This window comes from Phyllobates terribilis, unplaced genomic scaffold (genome assembly GCF_046119375.1).
Source record: "Phyllobates terribilis strain yellow unplaced genomic scaffold, ASM4611937v1 Scaffold_11__3_contigs__length_659146591, whole genome shotgun sequence".
In the NCBI taxonomy this organism is placed as follows: Eukaryota; Metazoa; Chordata; class Amphibia; order Anura; family Dendrobatidae; genus Phyllobates; species Phyllobates terribilis.
Genome location: NW_027362771.1, coordinates 526856475 through 526878507, shown reverse-complemented (window position 1 = coordinate 526878507; position 22033 = coordinate 526856475).

The window sequence follows — 22033 nt, the reverse complement described above, 5'->3', positions numbered from 1 at the left end:
GACAAGATCCGAGGCTACCGGCTTGGGACACTGATTGTGAGACGCAGGGCAGGAGGGTGAGAGCCAGGTCAGGAAGACGACCGAGGAAGGCACATAGAACGGGGTCCCATTTAAGTACTCCTGAGTTACTTGAGAGATTGCTGAACCCCTTCCTTGGTGAACGCAGGACGACGTGGGAGGTTACTCTGGTACTGGTAGCCTGGAGTTCAACAACTGTGTGTAAACCTTGAAGACTGCACCCCACTCTGTCCTAGAATTATTATCTGCGCCATCACCTGCACTACACTGCACAGCAACATCTACCTCATCTATAACATCACTGCACCACCCTGGAGCTTAGCTCTACCTGTGGAGAGCTGAACCAACTCTGCTGCGTTACTATCAGCTCCAGAGAATCTGCACCGCAGCAGCGGCTCCATATAGCCACATACCACAGGTGGCGTCACGAACATTAAATGATAAAAACTATAATCCCCTTTTTATTGACCTCCCTGGGTCACAGACCGGATCACCGTCACTGTGACATCCCCCAGCACCGACCGGCCTGGCTACCGAGTACCCCACGGCCCAGGGGGAGCGTCACATCCAGGATGGCACATCAGTGCGAGCTGTGGCAAGAAGGGTGGCTATATCTGTCAGCAGTGTCCAGAGCATGGAGCAGATACCAAGAGATGTTGAGGGAGCCATAGGAGGGCAACAACCCAGCAGCAGGACCGCTACCTCCTCCTTTGTGCAAGGAGGAACAGGAGGAGCACTGCCAGAGCCCTGCAGAATTACCTCCAGCAGGCCACAAATGTGCATGTGTCTGCACAAACGGTTAGAAACCGACTCCATGAGGGTGGTATGAGGGCCTGACGTCCACAGATGGGGGTTGTGCTCACAGCTCAACACCGTGCAGGACGCTTGGCATTTTTTCACAGAACACCAGGATTGGCAAAGTCGCCACTGGCGCCCTGTGCTCTTCACAGATGAAAGCAGGTTCACACTGAGCACATGTGACAGACGTGACAGAGTCTGGAGACACCATGGAGAGCGATCTGCTGCCTGCAGCATCCTTCAGCATGACCGGTTTGGCAGTGGGTCAGCAATGGTGTGGGGTGGCATTTCTTTGGAGGGCCGCACAGCCCTCCATGTGCTCGCCAGAGGTAACCTGACTGCCATTAGGTACCAAAATGAGACCCCCTGTGAGACGATATGCTGGTGCGGTTGTCCCTGGGTTCCTCCTAATGCAGGACAATGCCAGACTTCATGTGGCTGGAGTGTGTCAGCAGTTCCTGCAAGATGAAGGTGTGACGCCCAGCTGCGCTTGGTATCACAGATCCAGGAAGAGTGCATTGATGGATTCCTCCACAAGAGGCCCCCATAAACATTCACACATCTCCACCTTCCACCTCAGACCAGCAGAGGGAGCCCGTTAGGCATATAAATAGGGAAGGTGGAGCCAGGCAGTTCAGTTCATCTGGAGAGTTCAGCAAGCACAATCCTGAATACAGAGTCGACCTCAGTCTAGCCAGAACAGTGTTCCTGCTCACAGTCAGAGAGGGACAGAGTTCTCAGTTTGGTTCCTGTAGAAAGCTATCTGCAGAGGTAAGCCCAGTCTAGACTCAGTTGAAGCTCCGAATAGGGAGCTTAAGGTGTGCCAGCGCCATAAGATCGGTGAAGCACAGCAAGCTGCCGTTAGTGTGAGTAGCCTAGTGAGGGCCCGAGTAGGCCGAAGGCGAGTGGAGAGTTAGTACATAGGGGGCAGAGGAGCTTAACCAGTTCACCCAAAAGCAGTAACCGGACACCGGGTCCGAAGCTTACCGGGATCTCTACGACCCAGTAAGGCATAACCGGAATCCCTGGAGAACTACTAGTCCCAGGATCGCTAAAGTGCTGATACGTAACAGAGCCGGGAGACACATAGGCCCCGCAAGCTGAGGAGCGTGTACTTCAAGGAAAGGCCCTACCACAAGGTCAGCCAGCGCAGGACAGAGACAAAGTTAGGCCTAGCTCCAGGCAGGTCAGAAACTTACTACGCAGAGGCAAGTAACAGGAGGCCCTACACCCGCTCATTGGGGAGGATCCTGACATGCATACTTCACCCTACAGTTCTCCGGGACGTGCCTGAATTTCCATCAGTAAAAGCTACTGAAGTGACTATCGTGTCTGTCCCTGTTCTTGCTCAGACCCGGCTGGGTCTCACCTGTCCTGCATTCCCCTCTCCGTACGCTGCCCTGAGGCCCAGCTCCACCTGTGGGGAGCTATACAATCGAGCTGCCTTATCATCGGCCTCAGTGGACTGCGCAGCGCTGGTGATTCTCACCAGAAGCCACAGGTGGCGTCACGAACTTTCATAAAACTAAGAAACTTATTATCCCCTTTTTAAAGAGCGACCCAAGGGTACGGGCCCGGGAGCCGACCACCGCGACATCCCCAAAGCCAGGCTAAAGGCCCGGGTACCCGAGTCATCCCCATTCCCCTGGGCTTGTCAAAGGCATTGAAGCTATGGACTGGCCGGCCCGTTCCCCAGACCTGAATCCGATTGAGCACATCTGGGACATCATGTCTCGCTCCATCCACCAACGTGACGTTGCACCACAGACTGTCCAGGAGTTGGCGGATGATTTAGTCCAGGTCTGGGAGATGATCCCACAGGAGACCATCCGCAACCTCATCAGGAGCATGCCCAGGCGTTGTAGGGAGGTCATACAGGCATGTGGAGGCCACATACAATACTGAGCCTAATTTTGATTTGTTTTAAGGACATTACATCAAAGTTGGATCAGTCTGTAGTGTGTTTTTCCACTTTAATTTTGGGGGTGACTCCAAATCCAGGCCTCCATTGGTTAATAAATTTGATTTCCATTGATGATTTTTGTGTGATTTTGTTGTCAGCACATTCAACTTTGTACAGAACAAAGTATTCAATGAGAATATTTCATTCATTCAGATCTAGGATGTGTTATTTGAGTGTTCCCTTTATTTTTTGAGCAGTGTATATGTATATATGTATCTGTATATCAACGTGGAAATTTTAAAAAAAAATCACCAAAAAAACCTTAATAAATAGATTTAAAATAAATATTTGAATTAAACAAAAGATTATTACACTACATCTTTGACAAGTTCATGATTGGGCAATTTAGCCCTGTTCCTGACCAGTCACATATTTGGGTTTAAAGAGCTGTAACATTTTTTCTCGTTCGGATATTTAAATGATTTTTGCATCTTTTTTCTGTGATACACGGGGCTTAATTTTTATACTGTTTCCAATCTCTCATTTTATATTTTTTTGCCAATATCAAGCGATATTGGTGGGAAAATGAAGGAAATATGTGTTTGTTTGTCAGCAGATTTTCTGCCATGGGTGGGTGGAGTTTCGCCTGCATCAATGTCATCTTAAACATGTGTTCACCTAAGGTGAACACTTATTTAATAGGGATCCATTTAGGATCGAAAAGAGCCGGCTAATTTTGGTGAGTGGAGCCAGGAGGACCCAAGCCTGGCGCATCCTCTGGTGAAGCCAGCAGGACTCATCATGCAATGGGAGCGTGTGACGTCAGATGCTGGCCTCTAATTGTCCGGCACCTTGTATTGTGGCTCGCGGACCGGCGCGCCGCAATACACCTCAGGACGCACATCCAGCTGAAGCTTTTGCTGGCATCACCCGTCGGACCCCAGACCTCACCCCCTGGGCCCGGTTGCAGTGCCCCTGTCCCAAACACAAGATTAAAGGGGTAGTCCCATATCCAAGATCCAATCCCAATATGTAGTAGGTATAATAGTAATATTAGCAAATTTCACCAATTAGAAGTGTAGTATAGTTCTTCTGATTCGCTATGTCTCTTACCCCATGTGCAGGCATTGCAGGACCTTAGGTATCCATGAGGAAAGAGACATAGCGAATGAGAAGAACTATACTACATTTCTAATTGGAGGTATTTGCTAATATTATTATTATTACACCTACTACATATTGGGATAGGATCTTGGAGATGAGAATACCCCTTTAACTTACAAGATCTCACTGCTGGGAGTTAGCACAATAAAATGTTATCATAGGGGGGGAAGCAATGCTCTTTACCTGCTGCAGGGCAAACAAAGCATTGCACAGTGCTCACTAAGATCAGCGGCGCGGATCAATTTCTATGGGGTCTTTTTCCATCCAAATTTTGACAGCTGTAAGAGATTTCAGCTGCCGTAATAAATTTGTTTGCATCAGGCCTATTTCTCTGTATTGTCATGTCGACAGCTGGGCAATTTTATGGCCATTACAGCTACCACACATGATGTCACTCATCTTTCCTAAAATCCTGAATGACAAATCTCCCTAAGACTATAGTCACACATCCGTTGTACACATCCATGTGCTGTCCGTTTTTTTTTATTTTTGCGGTCAGCGGACTGACATAAAGAGTTAAACACATCATTTTTTAAGAAATATAGCTGTGTGACTAAGAGTACAGTAGGTCCTCTTCTCGTCAGTTCAGCAGATCAGACTCAGCCATTAAAATGTATTGGAATCCATATAAAATGGATGAAACACAGAAACTTTGTAGTTCAGTTTTCCATCAGAGTTTTATCCGTTTCTAAATGATTCATTGTTAAAGGGATATTCTCATCTCCAACATCCTATCCCAATATGCAGTAGGTGTAATAATAATAATAATATTAGCAAAAACCTCCTTACAAATGTAGTATAGTAGTATAGTTCTTCTGATTAGCTATGTCGCTTACTCCATGTGCAGGGCATTGCAGTAGCTTATGTATCTATGGTTACAGCCACTAACACCTAACTAATTGTCACTATGTGAGTGGCTATAACCATGGATTCCTAAGCTACTGCAATGCCTTGTACATGGGGTAAAAGACATAGCTAATCAGAAGAACTATACTACATTTCTAATTGGAGGTATTTGCTAATATTATTATTACATTTACTACATATTGGGATATGATATTGGAGATGGGAATAACCCTTTAAGAATCAATGGATTAAAAAAAAAGATTAGACAGTCTACCTGATTCAGCTTGCGCAATAATAGCAATGATTTTGTTTTAAAAGTGGATAAGAAAAAAACAGATGTAAAACAGAGGAATAACCACATGAGAGAAAGAATAGACACGGATGTATAGCCTGATCATGCAAATTTTGCATCTATTGTTGCACAATTTTGCGGTATAAAACTGAGATTATACAAAGAAGCAAAAGGAGTTTTTGTTTGCCATAAAATATATTTTATTATTACATGAATAAAAAATTGCTACTAGGCCCAAAAACGTGAAAGACGACAAAAAACAGAACATTAGCTTCCCTGAGGAAGCGAGATCAAACATGCGAAACGTTGGTTGGGGAGGATATTCGTAACTCTGCATGGTGCGCTTCCTCATGAGTAAGGACATGTTTTCCATATACATATGAATGGGTACATGTACTATTTTTGCATATATGTAATGGAGGTCTTGACCACTGTGTCTATTCGTTGAAACTCTATACAATTGACATTCATTGTACCTATCTTACAATGTTACAGTATATGCACTGCATTGTTTCCAATGTTCTGGTTTTTGTTGTCTTTCACATTTTTTGGCCTACTAGCTATTTTTTGTACATGTAAGGCTATGTTCACACATCATGGTTTTTTCAGCGTTTTTTGATGCAGTTTTTGTATGCAAATTTTCAGCTGCCTTTTGCAGTATTAGCAAAGTCTATGAGAAATCAGAATTCTCTGTTCACACATCATGTTTTTTTTTGTTGCGTATTTTGTGTGACGCGCCCCCTGGGCCGTGGGGTACTCGGTACCAGGCCTGTCGTTACTAGGGGAGATGTCACAGTGGCGGTGACCCGCTCCATGACCCAGGGCGGTCAATACAAAGGGGGAATATTTACAGGGGAATTAATGAAGTTTTTATATATAGTTTGTGACGCCACCTGTGGTATGCGGCTATATGGAGCCGCCGCTGCTGTGCAGAACCTCTGGAGCTGATGTTAGTGCAGCAGAGTTGGTTCAGCTCTCCACAGGTAGAGCTTAACTCCAGGGCAGTGTAGAGAAGTGGTAGATATTATAGGTGATGCTGGGCGTTGTAGTGCAGGCGTGATGGAGCAGATAATAATCACAGAGACAGTGGGGTGCAGTCCTTAGGGTCTTTACTCACGGTTGTTGCAGTCCAAGTTACAGGTACCAGTGTAACTTCCCTTGTCGTGCTCCGCTTACTCAGGGAGGGGTTCAGTCGACCCCCAGATATCTCCGGAGTACTTAGCGGGACCCCCTTCTGTGTGTTCTCTCTCTCTGGCCGTCTCCCTGCACCTGATACCTAGTGTCTCAATCCGGTACCCGCGGGTCTTGTCGGGCGACGTTTGTTCCATCTGACGCGCCCCCTGGGCCAGTGTTGTTTGGGGGATACCCGGAGCCGGATCAGATGGGGGTTGTAGTCTCCGAGTGGCGGTGACCCGGTCCGTGCCCAGGGTGTCAAGCTCAGTGTGTGGCAGTCTTTACAGATGTTATTAGTTGTTCTTTGTGTCGACTACGCCACCCGTTGATTTGCGGTCAAAAGGCCGCCGCTGCAGCAGGGTCCGCTGAGGCTGGTGGTATGTGTGCAGCTTCGGGTAGTATAACCACCAACGGGAGGGGTATAGCCTCAGGGGGTCAGGTGTAGAGGATGGTGGTAGTGGTGGTGCAGTGTGGATGGTAAGAAGACTCAGAGTCGGGCTGTGCAGTTCAGGGTTTTTACTTACTGCTGTTCTGTTGGTCACTCTGGCCTTGAGTGACCGCCCGAGCCGCGCTGCGTCCACCAGGTCCTGGACTCGGCCAACCCCCAAGCAATTCTGGAGTGTGGTCCTGAGCTCCCTTTCTGACTGTCCTCTCTACTGGCCTTTCTCACCAGGGGTCCACTTGTATCCGGCTCCCTCGGGCCTCTTGGTGGGTGCACCTCTCCGGGGTTCCCTGACCCTATGCCTGGTGTGCCTTCTTAGTGGACTTAGTGAGGGGCTGCTCCACCTGTAATGCCGCAGCCTCCGGTTCTTAGCTGAGGGTTGTTTCGCTCCTCCACTAATTTGGGATCCGGTTCCCTTGCGTGCCAACCCTTCACCCTTCTGGTTGTATACTAGGTTCTTGGGGTTCCTTCTTCTCCCCCTCTGGGTCCTTCTCTTCTCCTCTCTCTCTCTCTGCAGGCGCTCCTGGACCTCTCTCAGGACTCACTAACCCTCTACAGAAGACTGACCCTGATCTAAGATGGTTCCCACCTTATATACTCCCTCTATGTGTGAGCTCAGGTGACCAGCACCCAATGAGCTCCTAGCATTACCCAGACTGCTCCCCCTATCTGCCCCTACACTACTGGGATGTTCCACCCCCCTCCCACTCCAGCCAGGGACAGACACTGTCGTACCTGCACATATACCTAGTGGGAGTACCATCGGTCTGTCCCTCGGAAATGGGATGTATGTATGCAGCTAACTGAGCTCAGTTCCACACTCCATCCTTACCCGGGAGTGGAATATCACACCTCTGGGTTGAGGTGCAATACCCCTGTAGCAGCCGAATCCTCAGGGTGCTACATTCCCCCCTGGTAAATCACAGCACGTCCTCGGGCTGTAAGAAAACAAAACATCCACAAACATACAAATTTTCATAACAACATAAACATATAAAACATTATATATATATCATCAGCATAAACTTTTTCTTGTTAGAAAAACACGGCTTTCCTATAAAACCAGTAGGGGGCGCCTTAAAAAGCGCAACTATATACAAGGGGAAATATGGCCGCTCTCAGTCCTCGGCCAGGTATTAGGAAAGGAATGACCGCTCTCAGTCCTCGGTCAGTGGGAATAGGGACACACGGGTTTCAGTTCAATTTGCTGGTCCCAACGGGGACTATATTTTAACTAGCAGCAGTAATAGTTCTTATACCCTGACGGGTAACTATTTACAATTTCTTTACCGTACTTTAATGACGGCGTCCTCCTGCTCCTTCTTCAGACCCATCCGGATCCTCTTGCTCCTCCTCACACCGCAGCTCCTCCTCCGTCAGGCGATGCACATGGAGGGCGTAGGGTCCTTTGGCACACTTGTGCCGGGTGAACGTGACCCCGTCCCCTACATATAGGTCACGACCTCTGTGTCCCTCCGGCAGATGGCTTTCTACGTCTCTGCGGGTGACAAAGACGTCGCCGGGGGTCTGATGATCCCTGATGAAACCCCAACCGTGCTGCAGTTGGAATTTAATTACAGTCCCGGTGGCACGGGGACCGTGGGCTGCACGGGGGTTCCTCCTGGTCCGGCTCTTCTGCTCTGCGCTCTGTTCCTGCAGCCTCTGCTCTCGGACCCGCCTCTTTCTCCTCTCCCGGTCGAAGACCTCTAACTGCTGCCGGCAGCACTCCGCACGTTCAGCTGCGGCCGCCCGCGTTTCTTGGGTGAATCCCATGAGGTCTCCTCCGGTGGGGTCCCACTCGAACTGCGCTTCTTCCAGCGGGAGCGGGGTCCTTTTAACGGGCTTCGGAGCCGGAATCAGGGGCTCGCACAGGGGCCTTGCTTTTTGGAGTTCCAGCTGATAGTACTCCGGTGGCCATATAAAGGGCTGCCCATCCGGGCAAGTGTGCTGGGCAAACAAGTCTTCACCCAGGTGCGGTACTCTAGATGTTGAGGGCGCGGTGGTGGAAGCGGCGCCCGGGTTCGCCAGGCCTTGCGACCAGGCCTGGGGTACCCTGAACGTAAAGGGCACCGTGAAGACGGCGGCGCCCGGGGTTACTTGGCCCAGCGACCAGGCCGGTGGCTCCGCGGAGGTAGGGGGCGCTGTTGGTACTGCGGCGCCCGGGGGTACTAGACCTTGCGACCAGGCCGGTGGTGTTTCCTGCTTTGCCGCGCTCAGGGTTGAGGCGCGTGACGTCACAGGGGTCGCGGCCGCGGCTTCTGCTTAAGGCCTAGTCTGGCACGGTGACGATGCAGCGACGGGCACGGCAGGGGGAATTTCGGGCTCTGCGACGGGGAGCTGGGACAGGTACTCGGTTTCTCGGCTCGGGGTAGAGACGTCCCCTTTACCTGCCTCCGTCCGTTCAGCTCCCTTCTCGGAGCCGTCTCCGGCCTTCATTCCTCCTGCGCCATCCTCAGAGGCGGTCTGTCTCCTCGTCTCGGGTGGCGTGCTCCGCTGACGGGTTCCGGTCTGCTGGGCCATCTCACGGCTCCACTCCGTCAGCGTGTCTTGCTGCACCTGGGCCATCCTCCGTGCGAGGCCCTCCAGCGCGGTCTGTGCACACTCCCGGTCTCGGGGGAGCTGTGCTAGGATCTCCACTAAGCCTAGTGGGGTTGTTGCTTGCAGCAGGCTCCTGACCACTGGGTCGGTGCTGCCTGTCTCTCCCTCCATCTCCGGGTACGCTTTCTCTGGACTCCTCACCAGACTTCTTGTCTCTGGGTGCGCTCTCTCCAGACTCCTCCAGGCTGCACCCATCTTCGTTCTTTTGTTCTGTCTCCGCCCACATTGAGGGTGGTCCCGGGGCAACTTAGTGATTGTCAGTTCCAGGGGCAGTTCTCTCACGCTGATGGACACTTCCAGCATCACAGTCTCTGTTGGTGGGCGCGGTTTCCGCTTTTGGCGCCATTCTTCAACCTGGCCCACGATGGGAGGTGGCCTTTTGCCACCCTCTGGCACGCCCATAATGGCGTCCGCTCTCCCAAGGCGGGAAATCTTTGGAAATGGCGGGAATCGTCTCCCAGTGGCGGGAAACTCCATGGATGGCGGGAAAAAGCTGCAAATGGCGGACAACCAGCGGGAAACGACCTGTGATGGGGTCTGTTGGCGGGGACCCTCCGGAACCGGCGGGAGACTTCTTTTTGAGGTAACGGTGAACTTTTCTTCAGGCACGCAGTACCCGGTTGTTGCGGGCACGTTATCCTGCCGACTACGCCAAAGTTGACGCGCCCCCTGGGCCAGTGTTGTTTGGGGGATACCCGGAGCCGGATCAGATGGGGGTTGTAGTCTCCGAGTGGCGGTGACCCGGTCCGTGCCCAGGGTGTCAAGCTCAGTGTGTGGCAGTCTTTACAGATGTTATTAGTTGTTCTTTGTGTCGACTACGCCACCCGTTGATTTGCGGTCAAAAGGCCGTCGCTGCAGCAGGGTCCGCTGAGGCTGGTGGTATGTGTGCAGCTTCGGGTAGTATAACCCCCAACGGGAGGGGTATAGCCTCAGGGGGTCAGGTGTAGAGGATGGTGGTAGTGGTGGTGCAGTGTGGATGGTAAGAAGACTCAGAGTCGGGCTGTGCAGTTCAGGGTTTTTACTTACTGCTGTTCTGTTGGTCACTCTGGCCTTGAGTGACCGCCCGAGCCGCGCTGCGTCCACCAGGTCCTGGACTCGACCAACCCCCAAGCAATTCTGGAGCGTGGTCCTGAGCTCCCTTTCTGACTGTCCTCTCTACTGGCCTTTCTCACCAGGGGTCCACTTGTATCCGGCTCCCTCGGGCCTCTTGGTGGGTGCACCTCTCTGGGGTTCCCTGACCCTATGCCTGGTGTGCCTTCTTAGTGGACTTAGTGAGGGGCTGCTCCACCTGTAATGCCGCAGCCTCCGGTTCTTAGCTGAGGGTTGTTTCGCTCCTCCACTAATTTGGGATCCGGTTCCCTTGCGTGCCAACCCTTCACCCTTCTGGTTGTATACTAGGTTCTTGGGGTTCCTTCTTCTCCCCCTCTGGGTCCTTCTCTTCTCCTCTCTCTCTCTCTGCAGGCGCTCCTGGACCTCTCTCAGGACTCACTAACCCTGTACAGAAGACTGACCCTGATCTAAGATGGTTCCCACCTTATATACTCCCTCTATGTGTGAGCTCAGGTGACCAGCACCCAATGAGCTCCTAGCATTACCCAGACTGCTCCCCCTATCTGCCCCTACACTACTGGGATGTTCCACCCCCCTCCCACTCCAGCCAGGGACAGACACTGTCGTACCTGCACATATACCTAGTGGGAGTACCATCGGTCTGTCCCTCGGAAATGGGATGTATGTATGCAGCTAACTGAGCTCAGTTCCACACTCCATCCTTACCCGGGAGTGGAATATCACACCTCTGGGTTGAGGTGCAATACCCCTGTAGCAGCCGAATCCTCAGGGTGCTACACATCCCCTGGGTCCTCTATAGCTACCTTTTTGGTGAGACTGATATGGACTGTTGGCAGCAGGACTTGAAATACTTCAGCCTCCGGTTTCTAGTTGAGACGTAAAGTGCTCTGCTAGTTGAGGGACCGGTCCCCTTTATGAGCCCTCCACCTCCTAGTAGATTCAGGCGTACGGGTGGCCTCCAGCACTGCCCGTACCCCTGGGGTCCTTTCTTCGTTCCTGGAGCCCTTCCTGTTCCCTCTCCTCTTCCTTCAGTCCTGGGCCTCTTCTCAGGCCCTCCGCCTGAGCAGAGCTCCTGCTCCCAACTCCTCTCACCGTAGACTGTTCTCTCCTCTTACTCTCCTCCTAAACAAGATTGCTTCTCTATTTATACCCTCCTTTCATGTGCTCCCCTAAGCTACTTCCTCCACCTACACCCACCACATAGCTCTTCCCATCAGCTAGGGACCCGGGACTGTGCTCTCCCTTAGGAGCAATCTCGCCCTGCCCCCACTGCTGGTATGTGTTGGATGCAGGTGTTAGGGTCCCGAGCTGTACTCCCTCCTTACCTGAGAGTGAGATACCACACCTCTGAGTGAGATGCAGTACCTCTGTGGCGACCGAACCCTCAGGGGCGCCACATGTGCCTTCATTGTTTTTTTGGAAAATAGAGCATGTTGCTCTTTCAGCGTTTTTCACCCATAGGAAGTAATGCGTGGTGAAAATAACGCTGAAAAAACGCATTAAAAAACGCATCAAAATTTGTATCAGCGTTTTTGAGCCAAAATAGAATGAGGTTCTTTTTTTTCACAGAACTCTATGTACATGCATAAAAAGAGACAGAAGGACAGTGAAAAAAACGCTGTAAAAAACGCACCAAAAACGCATCAAAAATGCATAAAAAAAGCACCAAATCCTGAACAAAATGTCATTGAAGATCAGGTTTTGCTGCAGAAAATTTTTGCCAAAAAAACATGATGTGTGAACATAGCCTTATATACTCAATAAAATAATTGTTTTTAGCTGAGTAAAACTCTTTTATTTGAATAAAAACTATGGTGAAGATGTAAGTGGATACGACCATAAAGAGTGAAGAGGCTGTTTACTGGTTGAAACGGTCTAATGTATAATTTAATTACGCACCCAGTAGACTTGATATTTGTAATAAAGTGAGGTTCCTGCAGCTCACACTGTTATATGAGCTGCCATATTTCATATATCTTGTGGTCCATTGGGACTAACGAGGCGTTAATGATGAGAGAAAACACAGGAGGCTTAGCGGGCAGCCCTGCGTGTCATAACAAGTTACCGCTAATGCCCGGACATTGATAACATATCTGTGGAAGACAAGTGCAGGAGCTATTTACGCTGCCATTCATTTCTCAGCTGCCACGTTGAGATCTTCGCTCTCCACCAGCTCCACCACGCTGTCGTGTTAAACCTTCCGCGCGGCACACAATGGACGGCTGACATTAGTCGTCTTGTCATCTGCAGAATAACCGCTCGCTCAGTTCCCAGTATGGTGATCAGGCTTCGTGGTTGGTTAAATTGGGTATGACAGACCATTGTATTTGTTCAAAGGATCCCATGGGGGCACGGAGGTTTGAGAGAAGCTCAGGATTATTGTCAGGAAGGTCTGCTCTCCATTTAGTGAGTGGCCTCCAAAAATTGTGCTTGTGAGATGACATTTATGGCAATTTAATCAGCTTTTTACAGGATTATATGGTCGGGATTACTTCATGATGATCCATTCCCACATATTAAAGAGGGACGAAGGCTCCGTTCCCACTAGCGTTAGTCAGCTCATTAAATAATTCTACTTTTATTTCATAAATAGGAAAGTTTTTCTTAGTTCCATCCTATGGAAGTCCTACCTTTTATTAATACATTTAAAGGGAATCTTCGTTAGGTTTTTGCTACACCATCTGAAAACACCATGCTGTAGGGACAGAGACCCTGATTCCAGCAATGTATCACTTACTGGGCTGCTCGCTGTAGTTTTGATAAAATCCCTGAAGATCTAGCAGTTCTCTGATCCCGCCCATGCCACTGATTGCCAGCTTTCTGTGTACACCACTGTGCATAGGCAGGAAGCTGCCAATTAGTGGTGGGGGTGTGGTTTGATTACATGGCAGCAGGTTTACTGTTTGTGTAGTGATAATCTCCTGCTGATAAAACTGTGATTTTATCAAAACTAGAGCAAGCAGCCCAGTAAGTGATACATCGCTGGAATCAGGGTCTATGTCTCTCAGATTCGGTGGCACAAACCTGGTGAAATATTCCCTTTTATCTGCTAAAAAAATCTACCTTGTTACCGATAACAACCTAATGAAGGTTGAGCTGTGAGCAGCAAAGATACTTTTAATGATGGGGCCCAAAAACTAAGCCTAATTTGTGAATACCATGCATATAAATGTGTAAATCTGATGAAGTCCCTTACAAACTCTTTCATCTTAATCTCAAAGAAGAAGAAAAAATGTTCCAACTAAATGTAACTATCTTTCTCATATAATGAATACCCAAAGGTGTCTGACAATACCCACAGCCATGAAATGGCTCCTCTGACAACAATCAGTCTGGAGGACCCAGTATGATAATGATTTAGTGTCCCCAGAGGTGGTGCTGAGGTAAAGCAAACACATGGTGTTGGCCATTCTAAATAAATGAGATTGAAAAAGTGGGAGACCCCATAAAGTTATCTTCTGACATAATACAGACAGTGGATAGAGTCTGTGTTTGAGGGCCATGATTTCCAAAGGTTGCAATGTTTGATGAATCTCCTAAATCGATTTATGGCTGCTTGGATATTTTTATTTTTTTAGTAGGCAGGGAAAGTTTCACAGCCATTCTTATATGGAATTTCAAAGTAAGTGCTTCAGGCTCATCAGATCGAGAAGACCTATTTAATTCTGTCTGCAGTTCGTATTGTGATATCTTTTGACCAGAGGCGTAGCTAGGGTTTATCTCGGCAGGGTCGGACTGGGGTGCCTAGGGCCCACCAGGGGAACTGACTCTAGGGGCCCACACTACAGCCCACCATAAACGGTTTTATTACTTGTTATGCTTGTCTATAATGCACTATAGTTACATGTTTGGCCGCGCTGTGGAGCACTGAGCGGCAGGACTTTCTTCGAACAGTCATTCCGTACTGCCAGAGTCCCTTTAATGGTAACTTGTCACCTTGAAAAACGCTATTTATCTGCAGATATAGGGGTAATCTGCAGGTAAATAGGGTTTAAAGCCTGGTTAGACGGCTTATTGGAAAAGCGTTGGCTACACAGAGAAAATTACATTTTATTCTCCCTGCCACCACTCGCTTCCTGTCATAGGATCGGTGCAAGGAGGGAGACATTACAGTCACTGCGAACTACAAAGTGAGGGTGCTGCAATAACGTCCGGCACCTGGATTGTGACACTTCCATGGAGCCCAACCTCAGGCTGAGCTTCATTGAATGACGAACATGGCAGCAGCACCTGGCAACTAGTGCTGAGCAAGAATGGTCAGATAAGGTGTGATCCCAGCATGCTCGGGTGTTATCTGAGTATCTTGTAGTGCTCTGCTAATATGCTCGAGTCCCCAGGGTAGCATGTTTTGCGGCGGTAGACAGACGCAACACATGCAGGAATTGCCTGTTTGTTAGGTAATCTCTGCATATGTTGCTTCTGTCTACCGCCGCAAAACATGTTACCGCAGGGACTCGAGCATATTAGCAGAGCACTACAAGATACCTGGATAACACCCGAGCATGCTGGGATAACACCTTATCCGACCACGCTCACTCAGCACTACTGGCAACCCACCAGCAACCTGCAACTGCGTCACAGGGGGCTGAAGGGAGCAGGTGACTGCATGCGCCGGCCATCGTGCTAGCTAAATGCTGCTGTCAGTGATTGACAAGGGCACTTAAATACTCAAAACAGCAGCAATCAAGGCGAGCTCTGATCACTGCTGTTACAGGCAGACGCCGGCTATGTAACACAGCCGACATCTGCCTGGTATGGAGCAGGCTCAGCTCCTGAACCCGCTCCATACAAGTACAACCCTATGGTTATGACAAGGTTAGCAAATTTCACTTGTCTGTTCCTAAATGTGGAAAGACAAATGGAATTCCCTAACACATGTGAGTGAGTCCTAATAGATTTAGTAAAGGTGCCTCAAGCATATGAATGTTATTACACACCACAATGGACTCTTACATACACGCATCTTACAAAATACATATTATTCCAGATACGTAGACGCGCACAAACACGCAGAAGCGCACAAACACGCAGACGCGCACAAACACGCAGACGCGCACAAACTCATCAGTACATGAATACATCATCTGAACCACCATCATTTGTAATGTCAGGTCAGCCCCATATATCTTTGTGACACCCCAGGGGTCTGGTTGCCACAGTGATAGAGATATTACGTCTGAGAGCAGGTGGGAGGTCTCTTGGTCAGGAATCCTATGCATGCCACACCTCCTGCCCAGTCCTGGGAGGGGAAGAACTTCCCCTATATAAACCTAGGGCTGAGGCAGGGTTAGTGAGTAGAGAAGAAGTAGAGACAGAGAAAAGAAGCAAATATAGGAACAGAACATCAGGAGCTCTGTGGGAGCAGTGTTACAAGGAGTCAGGGGCTGGCAGCTGCAGAGCTCGCCCTGACTGAGAAGATTTCTTACCGGACCCGGAGTCCGAGGCTGTGGGGACTAATCTCTACCCAGCAGCAGAAACCGACCGGCAGGGGATTGCAGGTCCTCTGGCCCAGAAACCCGAAGGCACGGTCACACGCGTGGGACCAGCACCGCCATCGTGGAGCGGAAGCCATTAGAAGGCCCCGAGTCACCGGCCATACGGGTGAGCACCACACGGTACACTCAGGGACGTGGGCTACTTTTACCCGCCTCTAGCAAGGTAGCCAGAAGAGTACAGTTAGTTGGGAAGGCCTACATCTCCGCCTGGCCAGGGGAGATCCCATCTGCTCAAGGACTGACCAGGCCCCGATTGCTAGCAAGTACTCCGGGAGGGTCTATCTTTGTCACCAGTAAAGACCCTGAACTACACCGCATCGTCTCTGAGTGGTTCCTGCTACCCCCATCATCCACGTCGGCTGCCCTGAGGCCATACCCCTCCCGTTGGGGGTTATACCATCCACGCTGCACCATCCTTCCACCGGCCTCAGCGGTCTGCCCTGCAGCGGCAGCTCCATAGCTGCATTCAACGGGTGGCGTAGTCATCCACCATCTACTGCTAATAGACTGCCACTTAGTCTGACTCCCTGGGCACGGACCGGGTCATCGCCACGAGACTACTACCCCCATCTGATCCGGCTCCGGGTAGGCTCCCGCGTGCGCAACGCAGCGCGACTCAGGCCCAGGGGCGCGTCATCTTTGTATCACATAAACCTACAACTCCCAGTATGTAATTAACAATAGAGATACTGGGAGTTGTTATCAGTCATCATCAGACTGCGGACCATACAGGAACCACAGTACTGATGAGATGCAGGCAGGATCACAAATGAACATTTACATCCAGGTATCTTACCTGAGACGGCTTCTCTGATTAGAGTCGTTCTCTCTCTTTTCGTCTCCCTCTTGTCCAGACCCCTTGAGGACTTTTCTCATCCACAGCTCGTCTCTGCAGACTTCCATCTTCTCCGGTCTTCTGCAGATCATCCCCACACGATGCCCTTAAAGATAGCAGTGTCATTATAATGCTCCTGAATAAAAATATCTGCACTGAGCCCCTGAATAAACCTAACTATTACAATGCTCCCTGCACAAAACATGACATACACTCTACCCCTCTTAAGGTACCTGCTCTCCACACTGTCCTGTCCTTACCATACTGGGCCCCCTCTTCACATTGTCCTCTCACACTGTGTCCCCCCTATACTGCCCAGTCTCTATACTGTGCCCCTTCATCACACTCCCCATCCTCAGCATACTGTTCCCTCCTTGCTGTGCCCTCACACTGTTTCCCCCATACTGCCGCATCTCTATACCTTCCCCCACACTACCTAGTCTCTGTGCTGTGTCACCTCACACTTTTCTCCCCCCATACTGTCTCCTCACACTATTCCCCCGCTCTCCATACTGTCTTATACATCCCTTCCCCATTCTGTTCCTGCACCCATTCCCACCCCTCCCCTAGTTCACGATACTGTTTCTTCACACATCTCCCCATTCTGTCTCCTAAAATTTCTCTCCCATCTCTCCCCAAATATAATAAATCTTCGGAAGAGCACACAGACATGCAGAAGCACGCTTACACACACAAAAGCGCACACAGACACATATTAAGGGCTCTTTCACACGTCAGTACATGCGGTGACCGTTTCCACACGTACCAGAGACACTGACACACGTAGACCCATTCACATGAATGCGTATGTGCACATGTCAGTGTGTTTCCACTTTCTACAGACCATGTGGTGTCCGTGGGCAAAACACGCTGGCATGTCTGTTTTTTACCTGCTGTCCAGACCGCAAAAAGTCACGCACACTGATGACAGTTAGCACCCGGTGCTTGGGAAGAGCGCTGAGCGCTGCCCTCATCATAGATCCCTGCAGGCGCTGCGATCAGTACCAGCAGGGTCAATGATGAGAGTAATAGTCTATACAAGCTGTGTCCAACTGTAAAAAGAATAAAATAAAAAAAACCTTATACTAACCTCTACTAAGTGTCACCCACTGTAATCCGTGCGAGCGCTCACGCCGAGGAGAATGTCTCCTGCAGCGAGTGGGCTCCGGAGCTGCGCTCAACAAGCGGTGCCCTGTCATTCACTAAGCGCAGCTCTGGAGCAAGCTCGCTGCAGAAGTCATTCTCCTTGGCGTGAGCGCTCGCACGGATTACAGCGGGGGACACTTAGGAGAGGTGAGTATAAGGATTTTTTTATTTTATTTTTATTTTTACAGTTGGACACGGACACGGTGGGAGTAGACTACTACTCTCATCATTGACCCCGCTGCTGCTGATCACAGCGCCTGCAGGGATCTATGATGAGGGCAGCGCTCAGCACCCGGCTCTTGGGAACAGCGCTAACTGTATACTGATTCCCAAGTGCCAGTATGTGTCACTAAGTATGACACACAGGTGGACACGGATATCTCCAGTCCCGTAAATATCAGGACATGTGAAAGAGCTCTAATATACACACGCAGATACACATACTCACAGAAATGGGGACAAGTACACACACAGGCAAGCACACACAGAAATGCACAGACACACTCAGACAATCACACACAAAAATGCAGACACGCAGGGAAGCACACACACGTATGTGTGAAGACACATAAACACACAGGCATACACAATGGACACACACAGGCATATACACACACCGGCATATACACACACAGGCATATACACACACACACATACAGGCATATATACACACACACACAGGCATATAAACACACACACACAGGAATATAAACACACACAGGCATATACACACACTGTACACACACAGGCATATACACACACTGTACACACACAGGCATATACACACACTGTACACACAGGCATATACACACACTGTACACACAGGCATATACACACACTGTACACACACAGGCATATACACACACTGTACACACACAGGCATATACACACACTGTACACACAGGCATATACACACACTGTACACACACAGGCATATACACACACTGTACACACACAGGCATATACACACACTGTACACACAGGCATATACACACACTGTACACACAGGCATATACACACACTGTACACACACACACACACATATACACACACTGTACACACACACACAGGTATATACACACTGTACACACACACACAGGCATATACACACACTGTACACACACAGGCATATACACACACACTGTACACACACACAGGCATATACACACACACTGTACACACACAGGCATATACACACACACTGTACACACACACACAGGCATATACACACACACACAGGCATATACACACACACACAGGCATATACACACACACTGTACACACACACGCATATACACACACACTGTACACACACACATGCAGGCAGCATATACATAAAAATCCATACAAACACACAAATATTACAGTACCTTGGCTTGTCTCCAGCCCATACAGTGTACAGACACGCTCCTAATGTGGGAGACTGCAGTGCAGGGCGCGCTGTGACGTCACTTTTAGCAGACGTGCTTCCCTGTCTGCTGAGTGTGACGCTGCAGTGCAGCCCCTGCTCTCCTGCTCCCAGGCCCCTCCCGCTACTGTCCTGGGCATCGCGTCGGTGAAAGTGCGTGCGCGCGCCCTTAAAGGGCCCACGACCACTTTTTTTTTTTTAAATTCTTCAGTTCCCTCTGCATGGGGCCCGGGGCCCACCGGGAAATTTCCCGGCGCCCCGCCAGGCCAGACCGAGCCTGTATCTCGGTGAGGTAGGAGGGATGGACATCTGAGGGGGCCCTAACCAGGTAACCATGTTTACAACTATGGTGGCACACCCTGATCTTGGATATAGGAGAACCGCAGCAGATGACTACGTGGTTACTGAAAATAAATCTCTACACAAAGACCAACACCAATATTACTGCCATACGGTGACCATATAGTGATAGATACCAGTGCTGCAGACCATACGAGTGATTACAGTACAGTTACAGATAGTGACTTACAGCTGACATTCTTACTTGATGGAGTTGTTCACTTTTTCCATCTGGCCCAGACTGACATTACAACTTCTTCCAGCCATGACTCGCCTGCAGAGTTTACAACAAGGACAAAATAGATTTCTCACATTTCCAGCACTGTCCTCATCTATCCCCAACCTGCACAACCTCCCCATCATACTGATACCCCAATACTGAGCCACTGCTGCCATACAGTACGTCACTATTACTGCACCTGCTGTGTGGTCCAAAAATATCACTCCTTTTAGTGCCCCACATAATAATGCCCACTACTGTGTATCTTACAAAGTAAAATTCCTCCTTTGTGCACTCTAGATGGTAAAAATGCTCCCTAGAAAATATTAATGCCCTGTGCAAATAACCTAGAAAATAATAATGCCCCTATAACAATAATGTTTCTTAAGTGCTCAAATAACATTTAATAATGTCCAAGTCCCCCCCATTTACAGTACTAATGTCCCCTGAGTTCCCCCATGTACAGTAATAATGTCCCCTGATTCCCCCTATGTACAGCTCCCCTATGCAAAGAGTGATGCCACCACAGCTCCCCTATGCAAAGGGTAATGCCCCCCAGCTTCCCTATAAACAGTATGATGAGCCTACTGCTTCCCTATACATAGTATTATGGGCCCACAAATCCCTTATGCACAGAATGTTGGGCCCACAGAACCCAATGCACAGTATGATGGGCCAACAGCTTCCCTATGCACAGTATGATGGGTCCATAGCTTCGTTATGTACAGTATAGATGGTTTAGTGAATTCCTCATTGAGCAGGGGATTGAACATGATGACCCTGGAGGTCCCCTCCAACTCTAACATTCTAAGAGTCTATGAGTATGATGGGCCCACAGCTCCCCTATGCACAGTATGAATGCCCCTTTAACAATAATGCTTCTTAAGTGCCCATATAACATTTAATAATGTCCCGTGTCCCCCTATTTACAGTAGTAAGTCCCCCCACGTACAGTAATAATGTCCCCTGAGTCCAGCCATGTACAGGTCCCCTATTCACAACATAATATGTCTCCAGAGCTCCCCTATGCAAAGTGTGATGCCCCACAGCTCCCCTATGCAAAGGGTAATGCCCCCCAGCTTCCCTTTAAACAGTATGATGGGCCCACTGCTACCCTATACATAGTATGATGGGCCCACAGCTCCCTTATGCACAGTATGATGGGCCCACAGCACCCAATGCACAGTATAATGGGCCCACAGCTTCCCTATGCACAGTATGATGGGCCCACAGCTCCTCTATGCACAGTGTAATGGACCCACAGCTCCCCTATGCACAGTATGATGGGCCCACAGCTCCTCTATGCACAGTATAATGGGCCCACAGCTTCCCTATGCACAGTATGATGGGCCCACAGCTCATCTATGCACAGTATAATGGGCCCACAGCTTCCCTATGCACAGTATGATGGGCCCACAGCTTCCCTATGCACAGTATCATGGGCCCACAGCTCCTCTATGTACAGTATGATGGGCCCACAGCTTCCCTATGCACAGTATGATGGGCCCACAGCTTCCCTATGCACAGTATAATGGGCCCACAGCTAGTTTATGTACAGTATAGATGGTTTAGTGAATCTTGCATTGAGCAGGAGGTTGAATAGGATGAACCTAGAGATTCCCTCCAACTCTAACATTCTAGGATTCTATGAGTATGATGACCCCATATTTAATAACATCCCTTGTCCCCCTATTTACAGTAGTAGGTCCCCTGAGTCCCCCCACATACAGTAATAATGTCCCCTGAGTCCCTCCATGTACAAGTTCCTTATTCACAGTATAATGTCTCCAGAGCTCCCCTATGCAAAGTGTGATGCCTCCACAGCTCCCCTATGCAAAATTAAATGTCCCCAGCTCCCTTATAAATAGTATGATGGCTCCACTGCTCCCCTATACACAGTATGAAGTGCTCACAGCTCCCCTATAAACAATATGATAGGCCCACAGTTCCCCTATGCACAGTACAATGCCCCCCGTCGCGTCCTATACACAGTACAATGCCCCCCACACTGTATGATACCCCCACAGTCGTCCTCACACTGTATGATGGCCTCCACAGAAGTCGTTGTATAATGGCCTCCATGGTAAGGAACATTTGATTGACAGTCAGTAAAACAATGTGCTAGAAGCATCTGGCTAGTATACAGGGACGGGCGAGGTATGCAATGTGACAACAGTAATTAGAGCATTTGTTATGATAATTTCTGTATCAACCACAAACAATTGCAAATGAGAGATTCTGTAAATGGGGAAAGAAATCAGCATTTTGTCCCTCAGGACTTTGCT